Source organism: Dipodomys spectabilis, unplaced genomic scaffold, assembly GCF_019054845.1.
Source record: "Dipodomys spectabilis isolate Male_0828 unplaced genomic scaffold, ASM1905484v1 ptg000140l, whole genome shotgun sequence".
In the NCBI taxonomy this organism is placed as follows: domain Eukaryota; kingdom Metazoa; phylum Chordata; class Mammalia; order Rodentia; family Heteromyidae; genus Dipodomys; species Dipodomys spectabilis.
This window is the reverse complement of record NW_024870817.1, coordinates 39,754,178-39,776,184: the sequence shown is the minus strand read 5'-3', so window position 1 is coordinate 39,776,184 and position 22,007 is coordinate 39,754,178. Positions and strand designations below refer to the sequence as shown.

General features: G+C 41.1%; 1 non-coding gene across 1 annotated transcript; it reads right to left on the bottom strand.

The window, feature by feature from the left end:
• Positions 1 to 15,699: 15,699 nt before the first annotated feature.
• LOC122117411 lies at positions 15,700 to 15,825 on the bottom strand. The gene has a single exon (XR_006149155.1). It is a non-coding gene; the product is annotated as a small nucleolar RNA SNORA40 (small nucleolar RNA).
• Between the last annotated feature and the right edge of the window lie 6,182 nt (positions 15,826 to 22,007).

Here is a 22,007-nt window from a genome sequence, read left to right as displayed (position 1 = left end):
TTATCACATCTCTAGTGCTACCACCAAAGGGTTTCTTACACTGTTTCAGCAAAGGGCTTTGCTTCCATTTGACAATTCAGTGACTTTCAGACTCAAGGTAGCTATCAGGGTCTGATTCTCTAGCAGTCCTAAGGGGCCGAGGCTAGACATTTCTTTCACTGCAATCTCACTGCCAAATGCAAAGCATTATCAGTTCTACCAGAGTCACAATTCAGCCTCACGGTCTTGGCTAACAGAAGAGGTCCCCCTCTCCTTGGCCACACAACTACCAAAACACCCATTCCAGGGTAAGTGAGTTCCCATCATGGTAGACAAGTTAGGGGACAAAAACTTCCATGGAGCCAGTGACAGCAGCCCCGGGGGATTTCAAGCTGCTATACTCTTGGGCTTTCTGGAATACGTATGCCTTGTTCACAATTCATATGCATTAAAGAACAGTACTGAACTCTGAAGCCCTCCCTCATTCCATGAATTTCACCACTTAAAATAATACCAGCCATCTCTTGCATTTGTCAAAATCTATCTTAGATCTTATTTCAATTAGTGCCTAGAAATTGACAAGTAGCAAAACATTTTGAGGTTTAAGTCATGGTTTAAGATTCTGCATAGCTGGTTAATAGCACCATGAATTTCCAAGATTGTTCAGCACCCCCTAGGATGAAAATTAGAGCTGATTTGCCCAACAAAATCACACCGTTTACACAAATTATGGGCAGAGGTGTTAATGTATGTATTTAAGGCATTCGAAACGAAGCTTTGATTATACTTATTTTGATAATCATACTCGCAGGCAAAGGATGACTACAGTCAAACAAGATAACATACCCATTATCCTGTATGCTCACTTTCCTTTTGTTTTCACCACCGGAATAGCTAACATTTATGCTCGTGTGCAAATCATACTTTAAGTAAGTTAACGCATAGATAATATACCACTAAATCTCTGCAGTTCAAATGGGGGTTCTCATCTTCTTCCCTTTTCTCTATTTCTGTTTCTGTCTGTTTCTCTGTCTCTGTCACTATCTCTGTCTCTGTCTGTCTTTCTCTCTTTCATGCACACACCCACAGACACTATTGGGAGAGATTAAGAAAACTAGGCAACATCTGTGTACTTCCTGGAGCCCCTCCCTCCATCTCTGTGGCTTATTAATGAATGAACCATAACTTGGTTCATTTGCACTCCACAAAGCAGTTCTCAGAAACCACCAAGAATGTGAAGGCAAGCAGTGTGACCAGAAGCTGAAATGTGGTTTCAGGGCAAGCTGGAGGTTTTGCATGCTTCAGAGAGACATGAAAGTCTGGCTCACAGTCTCGGCTCTGTAGCCGAGCCACAGCAGCTTCCTGGTAAGGACCCAGGAGAAAAGCTGGCCAGGAATGCCCCTCCTCTCCTTAGTTCCCCGGTGACTGTCCTCCAACTGTGTTGTGGAGGTCATCTCTCCCCCGCCCCCACTCCCTCCCATCCACCTGCGCTCCCTTCAGCTCTCCTCATATCCTGCTGGACAGTTGTTTTGTTACTTGTAAAATTATGTCTAATAATCTAGACAACCTCATGGTACCTTGCAAAGTGTACGCTTCACAAATATTCATTTCTGTTTTGCCTATACACATCCATGCAATTGTTTATTCAAAGACTTTTGGACTCACGGTAGACTATTTAAGGGTGAATTTGAAGAAGGCAGATTGTAAGATGTATTTGCTTTTTAGCATGAGCTCAGGCTTTGTTGCAGGGATCTATCTGAACAAAGGTGTGAAGGTTAGAGGCTAATGTCAAGGATAGTGTGATAAGAAGTTTTCTCTCAGTTTCCTCAGTCAATAAATGCTATTACACCCCTGTTAATTAACACCCCTATTAACAGACTCCATAATGCCTATTATTCTGCCCTTAGAGGCTCAGTTGCTAAATATAAAGCACTGTCTCTTATTGCATGTTCCTTCATTTAAATATGCATGGACTTCAGCATGGTGATGTATTCAGTCACCCAGATAATTAAAACTTCTGTATAAATAAGATTACAAAAATGTCCTGCCTCCTATGGTCTGCACACTTGCAGAATGCTCTGAAGAGGGCCTGATAGCGCCCTGATAGTCTCGGGTTGGGGAGAACCCTGCATCTGAGACTTAACTGAGAAATGACTGGGGAATGTTGTCTTTTAATGCTTTGGTCCATTGATCTTACACAAGAATCTTTTGGGAAAAGGCCTTTGAGCCTTTTAACACTAGAATGACTGAGGCTAAAGCCTACATACTACATACCAGCAGTTGTCAATCAAGGGCAACTTTGCCTCCATAGAGGTCACTAAGCAACGTCAAGATATTTGTCATCACAGTCACAGAGTTACCAAGTACTAGAATCCAATGACCTGTTGCCAGATATACTGTAACTCTCTGCAATACTGAAGACAGCAGCTTTGCCACAAAGATTATCTAGCCCAAAGTACCAACCTTGTAGTGGTTGAGAACCCTTGCCATACTATACATACAAAGCTGCCCTCGATCTACAAGGTTAGAATTTGCTCTGGGCTTTTGGGCAGTGATAACTGTAGAGGGGCGCCCTCAAGTGGCCAGCATGAGTCATGAGCCTCAATCTCAATAAATCCTGTCCCCAGGTGTCTTCACACAGTCTGGAAAGACAGCAGGCATGTCCTGCCTTTCCTGAGAGTTGTCCCTTCACCCCCTACTCAGCACGTATTCATAGCAGCCCCAAGGAAGACTTTGTCCTTCATGATAGGATTCCTCCAATCTTCTAGCCCGTGTTTATCTTTACAGAATCAATTTATGTGGCAAGAGAAAAATAAAAAGGAGAAGGCACATTGCTCCCATACTCTTCCTTTCATGCCATCTAAACACACTTGAGTTTGAACTCTTTCTTGGCTCTGCTTCTTTCCACCAACCTAGTTATAGTGGCCATTCCAGGAAAGTGGTACCTTCCTTGTTCTCTTGGGAATACCAATGGATTTAGCAATGACAAAATCCTTCTGGTAGTCACCAAATCAGTACCTATGCCATTCTGTTGAAACTGGTCTTTCATTTTTGATGCAGTGAAAGGATATTTTATTTAAACTTTTCCTCCTAATTCCTCCTTTAGCCCTTTCATAATGGCCTTTGCCTATCTGTATAAAAAAATGCCAAAAAGTTGATGCAAATGCCTAAGCATGAGATTCATTCCAGGTGATTCTCCTGATTGACACTGTGTGAAACAATTTATCTCCCAGACCCCAAAATGTCTGTGCATGGGCCTGGTGATTCTCCTGATTGACACTGTGTGAAACAACTTATCTCCCAGACCCCAAAATGTCTGTGCATGGGCCTAGTTGGTTCTATGAACACTTCCTGGTCTCCAAGGGATCTGATTCTTTGTGTCAATGATTAATAAAACAACCATGCAAAAGATATTGGTCTATCCTGCTAGGTGCCAGTGGTTCATGCCTAGAATCCTAACTACTCAGGAGGTTGAGATCTGAGGATCCTAGTTCAAAGCCAATCCTGGCAGGAAGTCTATGAGACTGTTATCTCCAGTTAACCACCAAAAATCCAGAGGTACAGCTATGCCTCAAGTGGTAGAATGCTATCCTTGAGCAAAAAAAAACTCAGGGACAGACCTTGAGTTCAGGCCCCAGGACCAATACGTGCACATGAGAGCACATTACCCCCCCCCCCCCCACACACACACACACAGATATTGGACTATCCAGCCACAGCCCTTGGCTACCCTGTTTCTGCCATCAGCTGCCTTTCTCCTACTGTGTAAGGGAATGTGAAGTCTGCTGAATGGTTTGCCAGCCTGTGGGAAGCTATGAGTCCATCTACCTGCGATGTTTGAAAGATTTAATATTCAATGTCAATCCTGAGAAATAATATCCAAAGTGGTCCATTTATCCCACCAGTAATTCAACCACTGACACTTTACAGCAAACTTTAAAAATCCAGCACCATTTATTATCTTGTAAAATATGAATCACTGTGCCTTCTTAAAAATGCACGTGTAAGAGAGAAAAGGCCAGGACACACGGTTTCAAAGCATCTACTTGTTACAAGTCCCTTCCTTTGTTCGAACATCAACTCAGCTGAAATCATTGATTCTAAGTGGCCTCCCTGTCTCATGAGGGCTCTGAGAAATCATCCATTCAGCTCATAACATTCATTCATGAATGTTATGACATTATAACATCAGTGTAACATCTTAGTCTCATATGGCAGCATACAGCTAGAACCATCTTCTGTGATCCAGGAATTGCAAGTCAACTGAAAGCTTAAAAGAATAATAAACTTTAAAGGGCTAGAGGTGTTGCTCAGTGTTAGAGCACATATTCACCATGCTCAAGGTCACGGGTTCAATCCCCAACCACAATAATAACAATAAAAGAAACAATGATAACAATAAACTTTCTAATCACCATATCTTTGCAAAATATCTCCAGCATCTGAGAAACCAGGGTAGAGAAAGTTACCATTAGATTTTGGAGATTGAAGTGGGGTGACCACTTGAGGGCACCATTAGGTTTTATGAAAATAGCTTTCTGCTACTGAGAAGCGTCTTTGGGCCTAATCCTATGAAAAGCAAGCTCTACTGACCAAAACTGAATTTTGATCTCACTTCTAGGGAAAGAAAGGGAAATAATAATCTAGTCTCCTTAAACTCAAGTGGGATTAACCAAGATTTAATTGATAAACTCTCAGTTCTCTTGTACAAAGCTCCCTTTACCCAGCCAAATGAAATAAAAAGAGATATTATGTTCAAAATGCCTTGTATATTTTTGCAGAAGAGAGGATTGCTTAAGATGAACATTCCAATGGGAGATGAGAAAAATAGTGGGAATGAATTGCATAATCGGAATCTCCTGGCTTGAAAGTGGAAACCTGAGCTGTTAGGTTTACTTGGGAGAAATTTTAGCTTTAGTCAGTCATTTGAAACTGCCAGAGGGGAAAGAAGAACTGATAGATGACCTTCACTTATTGATTAGATTTTGATAGTGCACACAGATCCTACTTTTGACAAAGGGTAGTAGAAAATGAGAGGGAGACTCCTAAGTACTGCAGAGGGCTTCTGTAGAGGGATTAAGGCGGTTCTAAAATGAAGTGTGTGTGTATGTGTGTGTGTGTGAGTGTGTGTGTGTGCGCGCGCGTGCATGCACACGCACGCGCATGCGCACACACTCCTAAGCCCAGGGCCTAGGTGCTGTCCCTAAATTTTTCCCCTGAAGGCTGGCATGCTCTACCACTTGAGCCACTCCTCCACTTCCAGATTTTGCTGGTTCATTAGAGAACTGAGTCTCAGACCTTCCTGCCCTACCTGACTTAAAAGCTCAGTCTTCAGATCTCAGCTTCCAAAGAAGATTAGAGATATGTTCAATCCATTATTTGATGACACTAAACCTTCACAAATAGTACAGCACTTGGCAAATGAGATGCTCAGTGAGAAACAAGACTGTAACAGAGAAAGGAAAGAGACGAGCTTTCTGTCCCGCTTCCCACCCATGCCTCACTGTTCAGTCTTTGGAGTTCAGCACAAGTTCTGTGATCGTATTGTTATTCCCAATGATCATTTGGAAACTGAGTGTTTCTTAGGTTCTCTCTTGTAGTAATATCTCTCTAATTGTTTCACATACAAATTGTCTCTCTCTAAGGCCCTTAACACAGAGATCAACGCTATACCTTAGTTGTATCTCCAACTTTCCAGCCCAGAGATATGTTGTATATATAATAAGTACTTTGAAATTTACTGGTCTCTTTTAAAGGAATAAGAAAAGCAAAAAAAAAAAATCCTATTTGATTGTCTTTAAAGGAGGGGGTAGATGATTTTTCTCTTTTTACTTTTTCTTTTCTTTTTTTTGAGATAAGATCTCATTATGTAGCTCAGGCTGACCTTGAATGCAAAATCATCCTGTCTCAGCCTTCCAAGTGTTAGGACTACAAGCATGCATCACAATGCTCAGAAAAAAAATTAATTGTATTTTTGAAAAGGCTTAACATTTATCAAGGATTTGAAAAGGTGTGGGTTAATATTTACTAACACATTCATGTCCCACTTTGCTATACCAAGGCTTTTCAGTGGTAACTTACCAAGCAGACAAGATAATAGTTGAAGACTTGAATCTAGTGTTGAATGAAGATAGAACAGAGTGGAGAAAAACAGCAGCTTCCTGGCTGGGCCAACATGCTGCGGGGCTCACCCCAACGCAGAGCTTTGCCCTCACTGTATTCTCTGCCTGGAACATTCCTGCCTTCAATTAAGACTCAAGACTTCCTTCCTTTCTTAGGGACTTTGCTCAACCTCCTTTTCCCTAAAGACCGTCTCTAACCCTTCTCTTTAAGATGATAGTAGTCTATCTCTACTTCTCCCTCCTTAGCTTTTCTTTTTAGCCCTCAACATTTGGTTCAGTTGTGAATAGCCTACACCAGCCATATCAACTCAGTGAAGACAGGTGTGGTGTGTGTGTGTGTGTGTGCGTGTGTGTGTGTGTGTGTGTGTGTGTGTGTGTGTGTGTGTGTGTGTGTGTAGGGATCAACTAGTAAATATTTGCTGAATGAATTTTGAATTACTAACCCTATTCAGGATAGTAACTGTGTGATTGCCCAGGTTAAGAACACAGAGAAGAGAAAGGGCCATGATTCCATCTTGAGCACACAGAGGTTTGGCAGCACACAGCTGAGCTGGAGAATAAACTTATCTTCTGACTTGTCAACCCATCTTTGAGTCAGACACCAAGCAGCCTTGTAACCCAGTGATAGGAAGCCTCATCCATGGTGATGGAGCTGAAGGACAGTTGATTAACTATTATGGAGAGAGAGTAACTCCTAGATACCCTGGAAAAACTAGGCATTTAGTTTTCAATCTTGTGGCAATGGGTATTGCTGAGGATCTGGTAGTTTTGCTTGTGAAAGCAAAATCTGAGATTACTGTTTTACAATCATAGCCGATTGCACCACCTGGTGAAACAGACTTCAATAAAATAAAGCAGTCATCAGATTGCTCTCCAGATATGAACTGTAACCAGAACACGAGTTAATTCATTGGACCATGTTAAGAGATTATTAAACCGTACCTTGGTGCCATCAAAAGCTCAGTGTTCTTTCTCCGGGAGTGCCAGCTGCCCCAGAGCTGAGCAGCAGACTGTGTGTTCATGTTACTTGATGGAGCAGGGACTCTCTTGTTTCACCTGGCTTTCCCCTAAGACCGTTCTAGTTATTTGCCTGGAAATTTGACCACAGAGTCAAGGTGACCATGTGTCTTGAATCATAAAATGTGGTTCATTGCCCTCTATCCAAACCCACAAGATTATTTCGGCTAGCCCACCATTGAGTCCCTGGAAAACTTATTCATCGAAAGAGAGCTGTGTGGTGAACTGCCCAGGGCACTCCAAATCCAGCTGTCAGACTCAGTGTCTAAGTAGCCAGCCAGGTTTCATTGCTAATGCCTACGCATTGGCTTTGCAAATTGGAATGCCAGTAGTGGTGGAGTCAAATGGATGGGATATAATTGCCCCCTCACCGGTGTATCTACCTATAAGATGACCTCCCAAGACTTCATTAGAGAAAAAGGCTTAACCCTAGCCATCTACAACAGCACTGCCATGCAACGACTCTCATATGTAAAAAAGTAAAGGAAACGCAGTAAACTCAAGTAAACAGATGCTAGATTTGGGAAGAAAAAAGAACTGCGCTAGAAAGAAAGGAAACACCCTCACAACGATTGAATAGGCCTTGGTTCTGGAAGGAGAGTGAAAACAAGGAGTATGTGGCACTATGAAAGATTGTGTGACAACGGATGACCCAGATCTGCACAGCTGGGCTCACTCTCTTAGACATACAATCTCTGCCTGGCTGTCTCCACCCTCCTTTATCCTGGCTGAGTTCTATTCCTCATCCAGTCTCAACCTAAAGTTTGCTTCTTCAGAGATATTTTCCCAGTATTTGCTCCCTGAACGTCCTCATTTACAACACTCCCATGCCCAGGGCTGAGACTGCTTTGGAGATCCTGGTACAAAGAAAGGACTTTTTTTGCCAGTCGTGGACCTTGAACTCAGGGCCTGGGTACTATCCCTGAGCTTCTTTTGCTCAAGGCTAGCCACTCTACCACTTGAGCCACAGTGCCACTTCTGGCTTTTTCTGCTTATATGGTACTGAAAACTCGAACCCAGGGCTTCATGCATGTTAGGCAAGCACTTTACCACTAAGCCATATTCCCAGCCCCAGAAAGGATTTTTTCCAATTGAATTCACTCGAATGCACTCAGCAAATGGTGTCATCAAAGGCTTCTAGTTGAAAAGAGTAAAATGGAATAGGTCTATAGTGCCAAGGGTTCCATTTTGAAAACTACTTCCTTGCAGCTTTGCTTGGCTTTGGTAAACTTTGTCCTCATTACGGTGTGGAGGGGAAAGAGGTGGGAGTTAATATCAAGAATATAAGTCAGGCTGGCTTTTCTTCAGAGGCTACTGAGGGAAAACCTATTTTGCAGGAAACTTCCTTACTCAGTAGGAAACCACTTCCAAATGAGAGGCTAAAATAAACAATATTATATACTTTCTCCTCATTCAGTGGAGGCAATTATTGACTTAGGACTTGAGCAATTCTCTTCCACAAGGCATTGGCTGGGTTATTGATTCAGTTGTCAGCAATCTGTTGAAGCTCCAAGGTCTGCACTGTTCACGTGTCTGGCACCTCAGCATCCTTTTATGTGTCCTCCTTCTTTCCACTCCTCTGATTACTCCAGCCATGGTCCAGCCTTGGCTTCTTCACAGCATGGAGTCTGGCTGTAAAGGGCAGTAGGGAAAGTCAAAGCTGCCCAAGCTCCTTAAGGCCAGACCTTCAACTGGTAAATTCCTACTATTCAAAGTAAGTTACAAGGGAATCCCAAGTTCAAGGGGATCAAGCTTTCCTGATGGATGAAACATCATGGAGAATTCAGGAAAGAAGGGAGCGACGGTTGCTGTAGATGGACACTACAGCATAGCCCACCACACTATACACTGTCATGCGGCAATAAGAAAATCTCTACAACTAAGTATTCTCTACTTCTCCTTAAACGTAAGATTAAATCTAAGTGTTTTGTTGCATTTGCCTTTGTATAGCCTTGCTATCATTTGGACTAGAATACCTACTGAAAACCATGTTTTAAAGACTCCCTCTCCACCCAATTATTACTGGGAGGTTGCTTTAAGAGGTGAGGCCTAGAGACAGTACATTCAGTCACTGTGTGCCCTCTCAGGAGACTGTGGGACCTTGTTCTCTCTCTCTTTTTTTCTCTACCATGAACAGCTTCAGATATGATATACTGTCTTACTACAGGTCCAAATCAATAAGTCTGACCAGCCCTGGACTGAAACCACTAAAATTATGAGCCAAAATAAACTTTTATTTTATTTTTTCTGGGTCCGGTGGTAGGGCCTAAACTCTGGGCCTGGGCGCTGTCCCTCAGCTCTTCAGCTCAAGGCTAGCACTCTACCACTTGAGCCACAGCGCCACTTCCGGCTTTTTTCTTTTTGCTTATGTGGTGCTGAAGAGTCGAACTCAGAGCCTCAGGAATGCAAGGCAAGCGCTCTACCACTGAGCCAACTTCCCAGCCTGCCAAAATAAACTTTTTTTCTTTATAAGTTTATTGTCTCAGGCATTCTATGATAGTCATAAGCTACTCAGAAAACCGGAAGTGCTGCTCAAGTGGTAGAGCGCTAACCTTGAGCTGAAGAGCTGAGGGACAGGGCCCAGGCCCAGAGTTCAAACCCCATGACCAACCAAAAAAAAAAAAAAAAGAAACCGACTTTTGATTCTTTTTGTGAAGCTTAAATTATATTTAAAGCAGGATGGATTCCATTTCAAGAGAGAGATACATAGATAGATACATAGATACATGGATACATACATACATACATACAAACAAACAAACATCTATAGATCTGACTGACGACAGTAGGACTGGTCTTGCTTGCTGGTCCTGACACAGCGTTGGCTGACCTTGTCAGGGTGCCTACAGCCACAGAATGCCAAAGGACACACAATAATCATCTGACCTTACACTTGCAATCCCCAGGGAAGTCCTAGTTTACCTCTGTTTTAGCTCAATCAGTGCCTGTTACCTATTTGCGATGTTTTATGCTTTCTTTCACTCTCAAAAGTGTCTCAAGATGATAATTAGCCATGCTATCTGTCGCCCAACAGAAATTCTTCATGATGCCAGTTCACAACGTATGAGGCTAACGGAATGAAGGAAGGAAAGGGATGAAGCCCGAGCTCTGAGTGGACAGAGTGAGTCACATTTTCATAGGAGTCAAAAGTTTTATTGATAGAGCCAACATTTCAAAGTTGAGCCCTTGAAACAAGCCATGTAGGAGGTAACTGTGCCATTCTCCATTGAGTCAGTCACCTGGTAGGGAAAATCTAGACTTCAGGAAGTCAGAGGAGAAGGTAGATAAGCTGCAGCCAAAGAGAATAACAAGGAATAAATAGCATGAATTGCTAAGAAATGAGTCAGCACTGAATATTGGCAAAAAATTCAATCTTGGTCCATTTCATGTGAAAATAAAGGAGAAAAATATTAATTGTTTGGTATTTGGAAAAGTCAATGAGCGTTGACCTTGCCTCATATTTTTCCTCAGGAAATACTTTGATGATAATGATGTGTCAGAGACAGAATTAGATCGCCTTTTTGATTATTATTACCTGAGCTAAGCTCTTGTGCTTGAGCACAAAGGAAGCAGAGCCTTGGCTTTCTTATTCACGCATCTCTTCCCATATCCACGGGTGTGGAATGGTCCTTAGTCGTGTGGAAAGGTGGGCCCCACATACACAGATGGCCCAAAATAGGAAAAAATCAAGCACACTAATGATGAGAGATGAGTGAGTCAGGTCTAACCAAGAGCAACCAAGGAAGAGGTAAGAATGAGGAGGGATCTCCATAAAAGCCTGAGTTGTCTTCAGTCCCCCGTCCCATCATTGTCTTGATGAAATCTCTGGATTTCAGAAAGACCAAAAAAGTCAAGGCAGGGTCCCAGCCCAGCTAAGAGGCATGTTCTCTGCAGGAGCCTTCTATCATCCAGGGTCATCAGATCCAACCCTGGAAGCTTTCCTTCAACTACGTTGCAGGAATATCATCCCAACTTATGTTTCTTTTCTCCTTCATCCAGTCTTCTCTCTAAATCAACTTGTACCCAAACTCTACCCTGTTCTTTTCATACTTTGGCTCAAAAATCACAGAGTGATCAGACACAGACACTGGTCATTCTCCAACCTGTATTCGCTCAACCCACCTCAAGCTTACCAGAGCTGCAGTGGCTAGTCCTATACCATGAACACATCAAATACTCCATCCTTCTCTCTTCTGCCTGAGAACTTTCTCTGTACCATAGGAAGTTGCGCAGCCCAGATGTATGTCATTCTGTGCATGGTATAGGGTTTGCAACCTGCTCCTCCTGGAGAAACATCAAACAATAAGGGAATGGATGCAAAGGATAAATAAAAAGTTTTCAAAGGAATTGTCTTGATGTGTGCATTTTCTTTCATTTCTTTGGAGGGTCTTCAGCAGGAGGAAGGCCCCGTTGCCAACAGCAATGATTCTAGGGTGGGGGGATTGTTGTTGTTGTTGGATTTTTTTTCCTTTACTGTTTTCCTCCTCTCCCTCTTCCCACCTTCCTAAATCATTTCTCCCCCCCCCCCAAAAAAAAAAAACACCATCAAAGCACTTGTCGAAGGGTTGGACTTGAGTGTTCACAGATACCCTTGCAGGGCTGGAGAGGGAGGTGCCTTTTAGTGTTAAGTAGAGATGATTTGGGACATAATTATAGACCAATAAAGGAAATATTTTCAGACATATAACCTCCATAAATAACCTTTATGCAAAGCCTACAATGAGTGTTTGAAAATGTCTGAAAATGACAATATGTTCTGACATACTTACACTGATAACCACAATGGAACAAACGTAAACTAAGATTCCATGCCTGGAAATGCAATTTATTCATTAGGGAAAAATATAAACTACTTTTTCTCCATAGGGATCAATTGGAACTGCCAGTGCTGAATGTGATGAAGGCCACAGAAAGCCAAAATTGATCCCATTAGGTACAACCATTGATTGATGACTAGCTATGTTTTTTCTTTTTGGGGGTCCGGTCGTGGGGCCTGAACTCTGGGCCTGGGCACCCGGGGCCTCAAGCATGCAAGGCAAGCACTCTATCACTGAGCCACCTTCCCAGCCCTGATGACTAGCTATGAACCAAAATAGTTACATCATTTAGGTCTAGGAGCCTTGTGATTGAATGTAAATGGACAAACCTGCTCTTCCTTGTTCTTAAAGAAAGATATGAAATTTATTGTTCAGACAACCCCCATTTATCCTTAACAAACATCAGACCCAGACTAAAAAGAGTGGTAGTACAGAAATGGCCAAAGTATTGACAAGTGCATCATTTACATATATGTCATTATTAAAATGTTCATTAGCATAAAATAGGTATATACAGGGGTTTCACTGTGATATTTACTTACATGTATACAAGGTACTTCAAGATACTTTGCCTCTTCTATGTTACTCTTTTTGTTGTTATTGTTGTTGTTGGTCCTGGGGCTTGAACTCTGAGCCTGGGTGTTGTCCCTCAGCTCTTCAGCTCAAGATGAGTGCTCTATCACTTGAGCCACAGTGCTATTTCTTGTTTTCTAGTGGTTTATTGGAGATAAGAGTCTCACAGACTTTCTTGCTCGGGCTGGCTTTGAACCGAGATCCTCAGATCTCAGCCTCCTGAGTAGCTAGGATTACAGGCATGAGCCACCAGCACCAGGCCTATGTTACTATATATATATATATATATATATGTATATACCTATACTCTTTATATATATATATATATACATATATATATATATATGTGTGTGTGTTTTTTATTGTAGAAATACTGGCCGATGTTACTCTTAATGCTTTAATAATACATTTCTATAATATTCCAATGTCCCTTGTCTCATGGATCTTCTTGCCTGGGCTGGCTTTGAACCGCGATCCTCAGATCTCAGGCTCCTGATAGCTGGGATTATAGGCGTGAGCCACTGGTGCCTGGCTAAGAAATCACTTTTAAAGCAAATAGTATTGAAAAGAATTTTATGAACCAAAATCCACCATTCATAAATTGAGATGGTCACTTACCTACGGTAATATACTTTGGACCAAAATAATGTCTGTATACAAATCTTAGTATTATCAGTGACTATATAATTACTTCATTCAACTTATTAACTTTGCTATTGTTTTCCTTACTGGTTACATGTAAATGATGGCACTGAGAGATAGTGATGAGGGAAAAATGATGTGTTTGCAAAGTTCATGACCCATAGGAAATAAGAGGGAAAAAAGTGAATTCTATCCTCCCACTCCTAGTTCTTAGAAATCTAGTAGACAAATAATCATATTTTAACATAAAGTGATTTCTAAAAATAGAGATGATGAAAAGCCTGAATTGTTTTAACGGGAGAGGGCAGTGAGCCATGAAATTGTGAACAATGTTCTCAGGAAGTGAATATTAAAACAACCAGAGTCTCAATTTGTCCGCTAAACTCAACCCAGGTCCTATTTAGCAGGAAGGATCAAATGTTACACAAAGAAAAGGCATTGGTTACTCTGCTTGGTTGACCTGTCTGAGTCTCCATGATTCCATGGATTATACTAGACATGTAACAAGTGATTAGGTGATTCATGTTCATGCTTTGCTCTGTACATCTCTTAGCCTTCCAGAGAGAAATCCTTGGTAAATTGGATTCAGATTTCTCACTTTCTTTAATTCAGTCTGTCAAATCTAATCATACCCTACTTAAAGAGTTATTTATATTATAGGGGATGATGGGGGAGGGGACAGACAAACAGAGAGAAGAAGAGTGGGCAGGTGCAGTTATAGTATTCCATGTACATATGTGAAAATAGAACCAGGTAATTTGAAGGGATGGGTGATGAGGGGAAATGATGCATTATACTCTTAAACTGACACGTTGAATCGAAATCCCTTTGTACAATGACTTAAAGATAATTCAAAAATAAGTTTAAAAAAATTTAAAGGAGTTTCTGACAATGGGCCCAAGAGACTCTTATTGCCTTGCCCAGAAGTTTTCTGGGTTGTTAATGATCAACAACTTACTGCCTGCTCTGGGGAAGCTGCTATAGTTTACACTGGGTAGTTTGCACTTAGGTTGTGTGTACTCTAAGGGATTAGGGGAGGGCTCCATTAGGATGTTAAGGTTGCTGTAACAAGGAACCACAAGTGAAATGGCTTAAACCACAAAAATGTCGTGGATGTCCACGACCAAGGTATAGGCAAGTCTGATTTCTTCTTAACTTGTGGATGGGCACCTGCTCTTTGTGTCCTCACAGGTCTTTCTTCAATGTGCACATCCCTGGTATCTGTGTGTGCTCCCAAGTTTCCCCTTTTAATGAGTAAACTGGTCGGACTGAGTTAGACCCACTATCAGGCTTTACTTTAAGTACCTCTCTAAATACCCTATCTCCAAATATGGCCAATTTCTGAGTTACCAGGTGTTAGGGCTTTTATTTGAATGTTGAGAAAACACAATTTAGGCCATAACAACTACTTACAGAGTTAGGAAATAAGATCCCATCCAGATCCTTCAGACAGTGGGTGGCTGAAGGGCAGAGGGAGAAGAGGAATGCACCAGAAGTATGCAGGAAGTCCCAGAAGTAGATGTTCCTGTGAAAACAAGATGGGCCTTATCCAGCCCCTTCATTTCCTCCTGAGCTCATGGTCATATGCTTTCAGGACATGATTCATTCAAGAACTACTCTTCTACAGGTTGAGGCCCATCTCCTTATCCCCGGTCCTCTTACCTAGCCTAGGAGATACTGACAACAGCCATTAGCCAGAGGAACCTAAGAATTCTGCTGATCGTCAGTCGCAGCCATCACTGTCTGTGCTTACAGTAGAATATTCAGCTCTTTCTAAAATATGCTGCATCTTTGGACTTATCTTTCAGTTGCCAGATGGGAAGCTGAAGAAAAGTACAAGCCAGAGCTAGCAAGATCAAGCCTGGAGTCTAAAAAACCATAACTTAAGCACAGGAAAACTAAGAAAATGGTCATTGTGTCAGACCATCACACATTCCTTTTCCTGAAGAGTTTTCTGCTGTGACCTTCTCTGTCCTGGGAACTGGTACTGTCACTGACCATAGTCTGAAAGCTTTTAGGTCACCTCAATAGTGCTGTCTTTTCGGTATCTAGCCAGACATAGAGATCAACCAGGCTACACTCTGATGGGGGCTATTTAATTATACATACCTCTCTCTCCCCCAGGCTCCAATTCTCCCTCCATTTAAACCTGAAGATCATGACTGTACTGCAAAGATGGGCTGAAATTCTTGCTTTTCCTCTTCCCATGGCCTGGCTTGTACTCTTTACAACTCCTTCTATCCTTATCTTGGTGTATTAGGGCAAGTGGCCTAATATATGCCTCTCTGGAGTCAGGCCTAAAAATACCACAGAGGGCAAAAAAAGATGAGCCCCTGTAGTCTCTGCCACAGGGCCTACCCAGAAATACCAACTGTGCCCCAGTTATCTCTTGAGGAAAACTTGGCATTTTAGTTACATTAAACAAACATCACAAAACATCACTAAAACGTATCAAAAAATATTTTTTTGCTTTTAAATGATCAGCTTTATTCTTGGAGTCAACCTAAATGGATATCAAACCCATCACTGCAAGGTATCATAGGAATTATACTATTTCTTCCTACATGTTTCAAGCCTCATACTGAACAATGAATTCTGGATTTCAAAAGAGGACTTGCTTATTTTTGATATGTCTGTAAAATCTTTGTTACAAATTAAAAAAGACCGACACACAAGAGAATCTTCCATTCTTGATGTACTTGCTAAGAGTGGCCAGATATTACCTCACAAAAAGACCTTTAAATGTTAACATTCTGTCGTGGGATTGGAGCTTCCCAAAAGATTTGAGCTATTCCTTTGTCATTATGGTTCTTAAATTATTACCGCTACTACTTTTTCTTTTTCTGTTACCTTTAAGTAGTTGTACAAATGAGGTACCATTTGCCAAAGTGGTTTATGAATGCAATGAGATCAGCGTCTCCCTCTTCAACATCTTTAGCCCCCTTCAATCCACCTCTTACCTTACTTTTCTTAATTTTGTGGTATATACAATGGATTCTTTTTTTAATAAGTTTTTTATTGTGAAAATACTGTACAGAGGGGTTACAGTTACATGAGCAAGGTAATGAGTACATTTCTTATCCAGCATTGTTGCCTCCTCCTTTGTTTTTCCCCTACCATCCCTTCCCTCCCACCCCCTCAACTTATACAATGGATTCTTGATTGCATTCTTCCCCCCTCCTTCATTTTTTGACCCCTCTTTCCTTGGTCCCATTCCCCTTGCAAGTACCCATTTCCTGGTGCTTATTTTGTTGGGTTTTTAACTGTCTTTCTAAAAAAAAAAATTACACTATTTGAACTCTCCATAGAGTCTGCTATATTTCAGTTAGTTCATTTGTGACCACTTGCATACTACCATGTGTTTACTTATAGATTTATGGACACATTCTATACCTAAAGGAATCATTTTTATTGTTGGTGAAGTGCAAATGGAGATTTTACCAAAAATGCAAATTAAATCCAAATGCAAAAAACAAACCCACCCCCACTTTATTGTACGTTGTTCCACTTGCTACTTTGGGGGTTGGAGGTAGGAATCTAATGTCCTTCCCCTGTGCTTGTGAGCAGCATCCTCACATTCACAGCTCAGTGTCATGTGATTACAATGTGCATAAACACCATGTTTGCCTCTGGCTCTGGCTTTGTCTGTCTGAGTAACCTGTCCTGTAGTTAACGCCCCAGCTTTGTTGACACAGCATGTAGTTGAGTTATAAGTCCCCTAAGTCAGCCTTCCTGAGGGCTTGTACCCAAAAGACTTTCCTTCAGGACTGCACAGGACTGCACACTCACACAGAGAAACCATGACGTTTACCTTACCATGCATGGCAGGACCCTGAGATTCTGCCCCTAGAAGGGTTTCCCTCTCCATCCTGAGGAGGAAGGGAAAGTGCCTGCATAGCTAGGTCTGACCATGAGGATTTCTGGAATGTCCAAGCTAGAGAGATTAGGATAACATACTGTGTATTTTACAAGCTTCTAGAGTTACCTAGGTGGGAAATGGGGTTCCAAAGGGGAAAGTAGATTGTCCAGAATTGCACCAGCATAGCACTCCACCACCCACTCCCATTTTCTGAGAGGACAGCCATGAGATTACAGAGACCTAACTTCACAGGACCACTTTCTATTTGTGTGTCTCTAACTTAATTTTCCTAACTTCTCTAAGCCTAAAATGCATCTATGTAAGGCGTTTTGACTCATGAAAAATCATCACTATGTGACATTGCCTCCAACCGTGCCTAGAACAGTGAGAGGACTATTACTGAAATGAATGGCAGAACACACCTGCCAAGTCCCATTTGTCATGAAAGGTAAAAGGTTGAAAGGTTCTGGGGATTAGGATCTGGACATTTGGAGGATCTATTATTCTTCCTACCACAGGATCTTTTAAGAACAATAGAAGTGATAGTACTGATAATCAAAATTAAATCTCTTTGAGCTGCATATATGGGGAAATTTTACAAAACTGCTTAGACCCTAAGAAGGAAGCCTTGAAAGTTTTAACCTATTACCCCGGTGGAGGGTGGGGGGGATAGAGGGACTTCAAGTAAGAAATCTATGTTGATCTCCTCTGATACATCCTGTGGAACTTTTCCAAGCTTCCCATCCCAATGAAAATAGGGTGTTTCTTTGCAGGCTACTTGACAAAGGCCTTAATGCTTCTTATGGTAAGTTCATTTGAAGGGAAATAGGAAATATGGTTTTATCAAGTAGAACATCAATTATGAGAGACAGACATTGTGGGGGGGGCTTACTATGTTGAACCCAGCTACTCATTTGTGTTCTTAGCAAGAAGACTATATACCCCTAGGCATGCATTTCTAAGGATGACATGGCCTTCCCATTAAATCCTTTAAAAATAGGAAGGAAAAGCTCATTTTCTCTCTTATCCACAGGAATAAAACCTTGTGGGCTGACAGGTGTTGTGATGCAGGAAGCTCTATAAGATGAAGATTTCATTTTCTCCCCCACTTCTCATCTCCCTGGGGATAAGGGATTCTCTTTCTCCCGGAAACCCACCTCATACCATTTGCAATGGCAAAGGAGATACTTTGATAGATTACAAATTGTTTTCGGTAGCTGACCTAGACATAACATCACTACTTCCTGATTATATTGATATGTGTTTCTATTATTTGCTTATTTGTGCCTCTAGAAACAATTCTTTTTTGTTGTTTCACTGTAAACAACATTGCAAGGTCTCCGTATTAAATCATAATTATTTACCCATGCAGTTCATGCACCTTTGTCCCTGGGGAATCCAGTGACGTGAATTTACAGGAACATCAGGGTATTTCTCACCAACCGTTTCCTGTTATTGATATGCTTTTGTTTAGTGGTGATCTTTTTTTTTTTTAACTCATCGGTTTCTCAAGAGGAAAATAAACAGGCACGTGACAATTATCACAGTCATGGGATCTCTTCAGGGGACCTCACAAATATGTTTTCATCAGAGACTGTGGAATTGTGTATACAGACAATTGGTTATCATTCATTTGTTCTCCCAGTTTTCCCACACACTTCAGATAACTATCTCAGCAAACATGCATTACGTTATGTAGGAGAAATTTCGCCTCCTGAAACAGCCTGCCTTAAAACAAAAAAAATTGTTATTATACAAATGATGTACAGAGCTAAGACAAGAATGTTAATAAGTATAACAGACTTACTGATAAGCTATATATGATTTATATGAACAGAACTACAGAAATCTAAGGGGTGAGTATTCATCTGCTAAGTAACTATATTGATTGGAACTCACATGAGCCTAAAGTTTCTTGCCAGCTACATCAGTGAGCTCTAGTACTTAATTTCTAAATTAAATCTTTTAAGACCTTGGAAAAATAGGAAAAGATTTCAAGCTTTTTTAGTCTTTCTGTTTAGTCTGTCTAAATAGACATGCATTGTGATTTTCAATGTCCACTTCTAATTGAGAAATTTGATTTTTAAATTGTACTTGGTTTTTGTTTTTGGCAGTACTGAAGTTTGAAGTTTAGGTCTGATGTTTGCTAAACAAGTTTTCTACCACTAAGCCATACCTCTAGTGAGAAATGAGATTTTTCTTGATGCATTATTTATTTGGTGGTACGGGAATCAAACCCCAGGCTTAACATGCTAGGCAAGAACTCTACCACTGAGTTATACTTCTCACCTGAGGAACAAGATACTTTATTCTCAAACATATTCGGGAAATAACGGCTGTTTTATAAGCCCTCTCTTCTCCATCAATATTATATAAAACATAAGCTGAAATTGGACATTAATCAATAAGTTTCTAGAACTGTCTTATCCAAGTTAGTAGTCACTAACAACCTGTCTAATATTTACATGTAGGCTGCCATAAGAATACCTAGTCCACCACTTCCAGCGAAAGCCTAACAGGAAGATAGAGGTTGTCAGCACTACGTGAGTTATAGGACATAACACAAAGGCGGGTAATTTATATTCTTGGCCATATGTGAGGCTTTGAAGCCCACAGGACTTGAGAGTCCCAGGGAGGAGAAACTGACTCGCTGTTTCTTCCCAGTGTGTGGAAATCGAACATGTCATCTCATTGTCAAGGATGCTCTGTCCATCTTCTTTTTTTTCCTACGTTTTTTCAATTTTATTTTATTGTAAGGATGCTGTACAGAGGGGTTACAGTTATATGAGTAAGGTAATGAGTACATTTCTTGTGGAGTGAGTGGGGGATGTGGAGGAGGAAAGGGATAGTAGGAGAAAAACAAAGGAGGGGGTAACAATGCTCTATCCATCTTCTTCACCTTGTTTTAGAGATAAAGGGGAAATCAACATCAAAATGCTTGTCCAAAGCAGCACAATTTTTGGTCAGTCAGAGCAACTGAGCACTGCACACTGAACAATGGAAGTTTGAGTTCGGGTTTTTTTTTTTAAAGAAACTAATGTAAATGTCATCTAATTATTGAAATTATGAGTATTGTTTTCTAAAGTGTATTCAATAGGAAGTAATGTAAAATATAAACATAACAAAATAAATCATTCTATTAAAAAAAGATGTTTGCAGGGGTAACGTTAAGTGAATATATAGTCATTTAGTTCTGGTTTTCCATTCAAGCTTTACTAGAAAAAATTTTCCCAAAGAGAAAAGTAGCTTTGTTCAACCTCTTCTGTACCTAAACACCTTGATCTGGTTCTAGAGAGAAGGAGTTCCCTGTTGAGGAATGAATGGTAAATTTTCAAGTATGTGATTGGCATTCTTGCCAAGATTATACTGAGGAAGGATAGATAGGTAATACAACAAGAAATCAAAATTAATATATATAAATGTTAATAAATAGTAAAAGGGCCAGGCTAGGTGTGGTGACCCGTGCCTGTAATGCTAGCTACTTAGGAGTCAGAGGTTATGCAGATCATGGTAAGAGGACAGCCTAAGTTAAAAAAAAAAAAAAGAAAGGTTACAATATCCCATTTCAACCAATAATACACTGGGTATAGTGGTACATACCCATCACCCCAGCTACACAGGAAACATAACTAGAATTGTGGTCCAGGCTGATGTAGGCATAATGTGAGAGTGAGACTCTACTCAAAAAAATAATACAAGCAAAAAGGGTTAGAGGCATTGCTCAAGTGGTAGTGAGCCTACCTAGCAAATGCAAGGCTCTGAGTTCAAACCTCAAAACCAAAAGGAAAGCCAAACTCTGAAATAAACCAGAACCAGGAAGTAAAAACTGAGAAACAACAAAACAGTTGTCAGACTCCAGTAATTCATACCTGCCATCCTAGCTACTCAGGAGGTAGATATTGGAAGGATTATGATTTAAGGCCGGCCTAGGCATAAACATGAGGCCTCATCCCAGTCAGTATGGAGGAGGTGGTGTGGGCTATTTTCTAGCTATGTGGAAAATATAGAGAGGAGGTGTTCAGTACAGGCTGGCCTAAGCATACATGATACCATCTCACTCACATTGTGAATATTACATGCATTATACCATTCAAAGAGCCGCACAATGCTTTGCACATGGTAGATGTGCAATGAACATGTCAATCTTCTCCCTCTTGTATTTGCAGATTCAATCAAGTTAATAAGCATTGACTGAATGTTCAGTTCCCCTAGCTCTGGGGTAGAAACAGATGTGAAAAAGAAATGGTCTCTGTTCGAGAGCCATTTTCAGTCTACAAGTGAAGACAGAAAAAAACAAGTTCTATGGAAGTTGAGCTGTGGCTCAAAAGAGTGCCAGCCTTAAGCAGAAGGAAAAAAAAACTACAAGTAACTATTACCCAAGGCAGAATGTCACCCTTAGAGGTAACAAGCAAACTTCTAATGAAACACAGGAAAGAGAGAGTGCTCCAGGCTGGGAAATCTCTGATGGCTTTGTGGAGGAGGTGGCATAAGCTTTGGGTTTTTTTTGTTGTTTAAAAATCATAAGATCTGTAGTACAAATAGGGAAAAGGCCTACTTGGTAGATGAAACAGGAAGAGGAAAAACATGGGGGACAAAGGGAAGAGTACCAGGAGATGAGAGGGGGCGTCTAGGAATTTAAAAAGAACTATGTATGAGAGAAGCCATCAGAGGTCACTCTAGGAGGGAAGGACATGGACGAGGTTGTAAAGGCAACAATTGCATGTAGAGCTTAGACCTTGGGGCCTTATCAGAAGGCCTCTCCTTTCCCACTACAGCATTTTGTCCATGCAGATGCCTTTGACTGGAGACCACAGGCTGGAGGAACCTTATGTGAGCATGTCTAGACACGTGGAGAAGAAACAGAATCTCTCCTCTGAGCAATGGGGACAAGGGACGCTTTTGGAACAAGGATGTCTCAGCACCAGAACTTCTGGGTGGGTTACCTGTCAACATTCCACAAAGCAGTAGATGTCTACAGGGAAAAGATGTCATCATGCA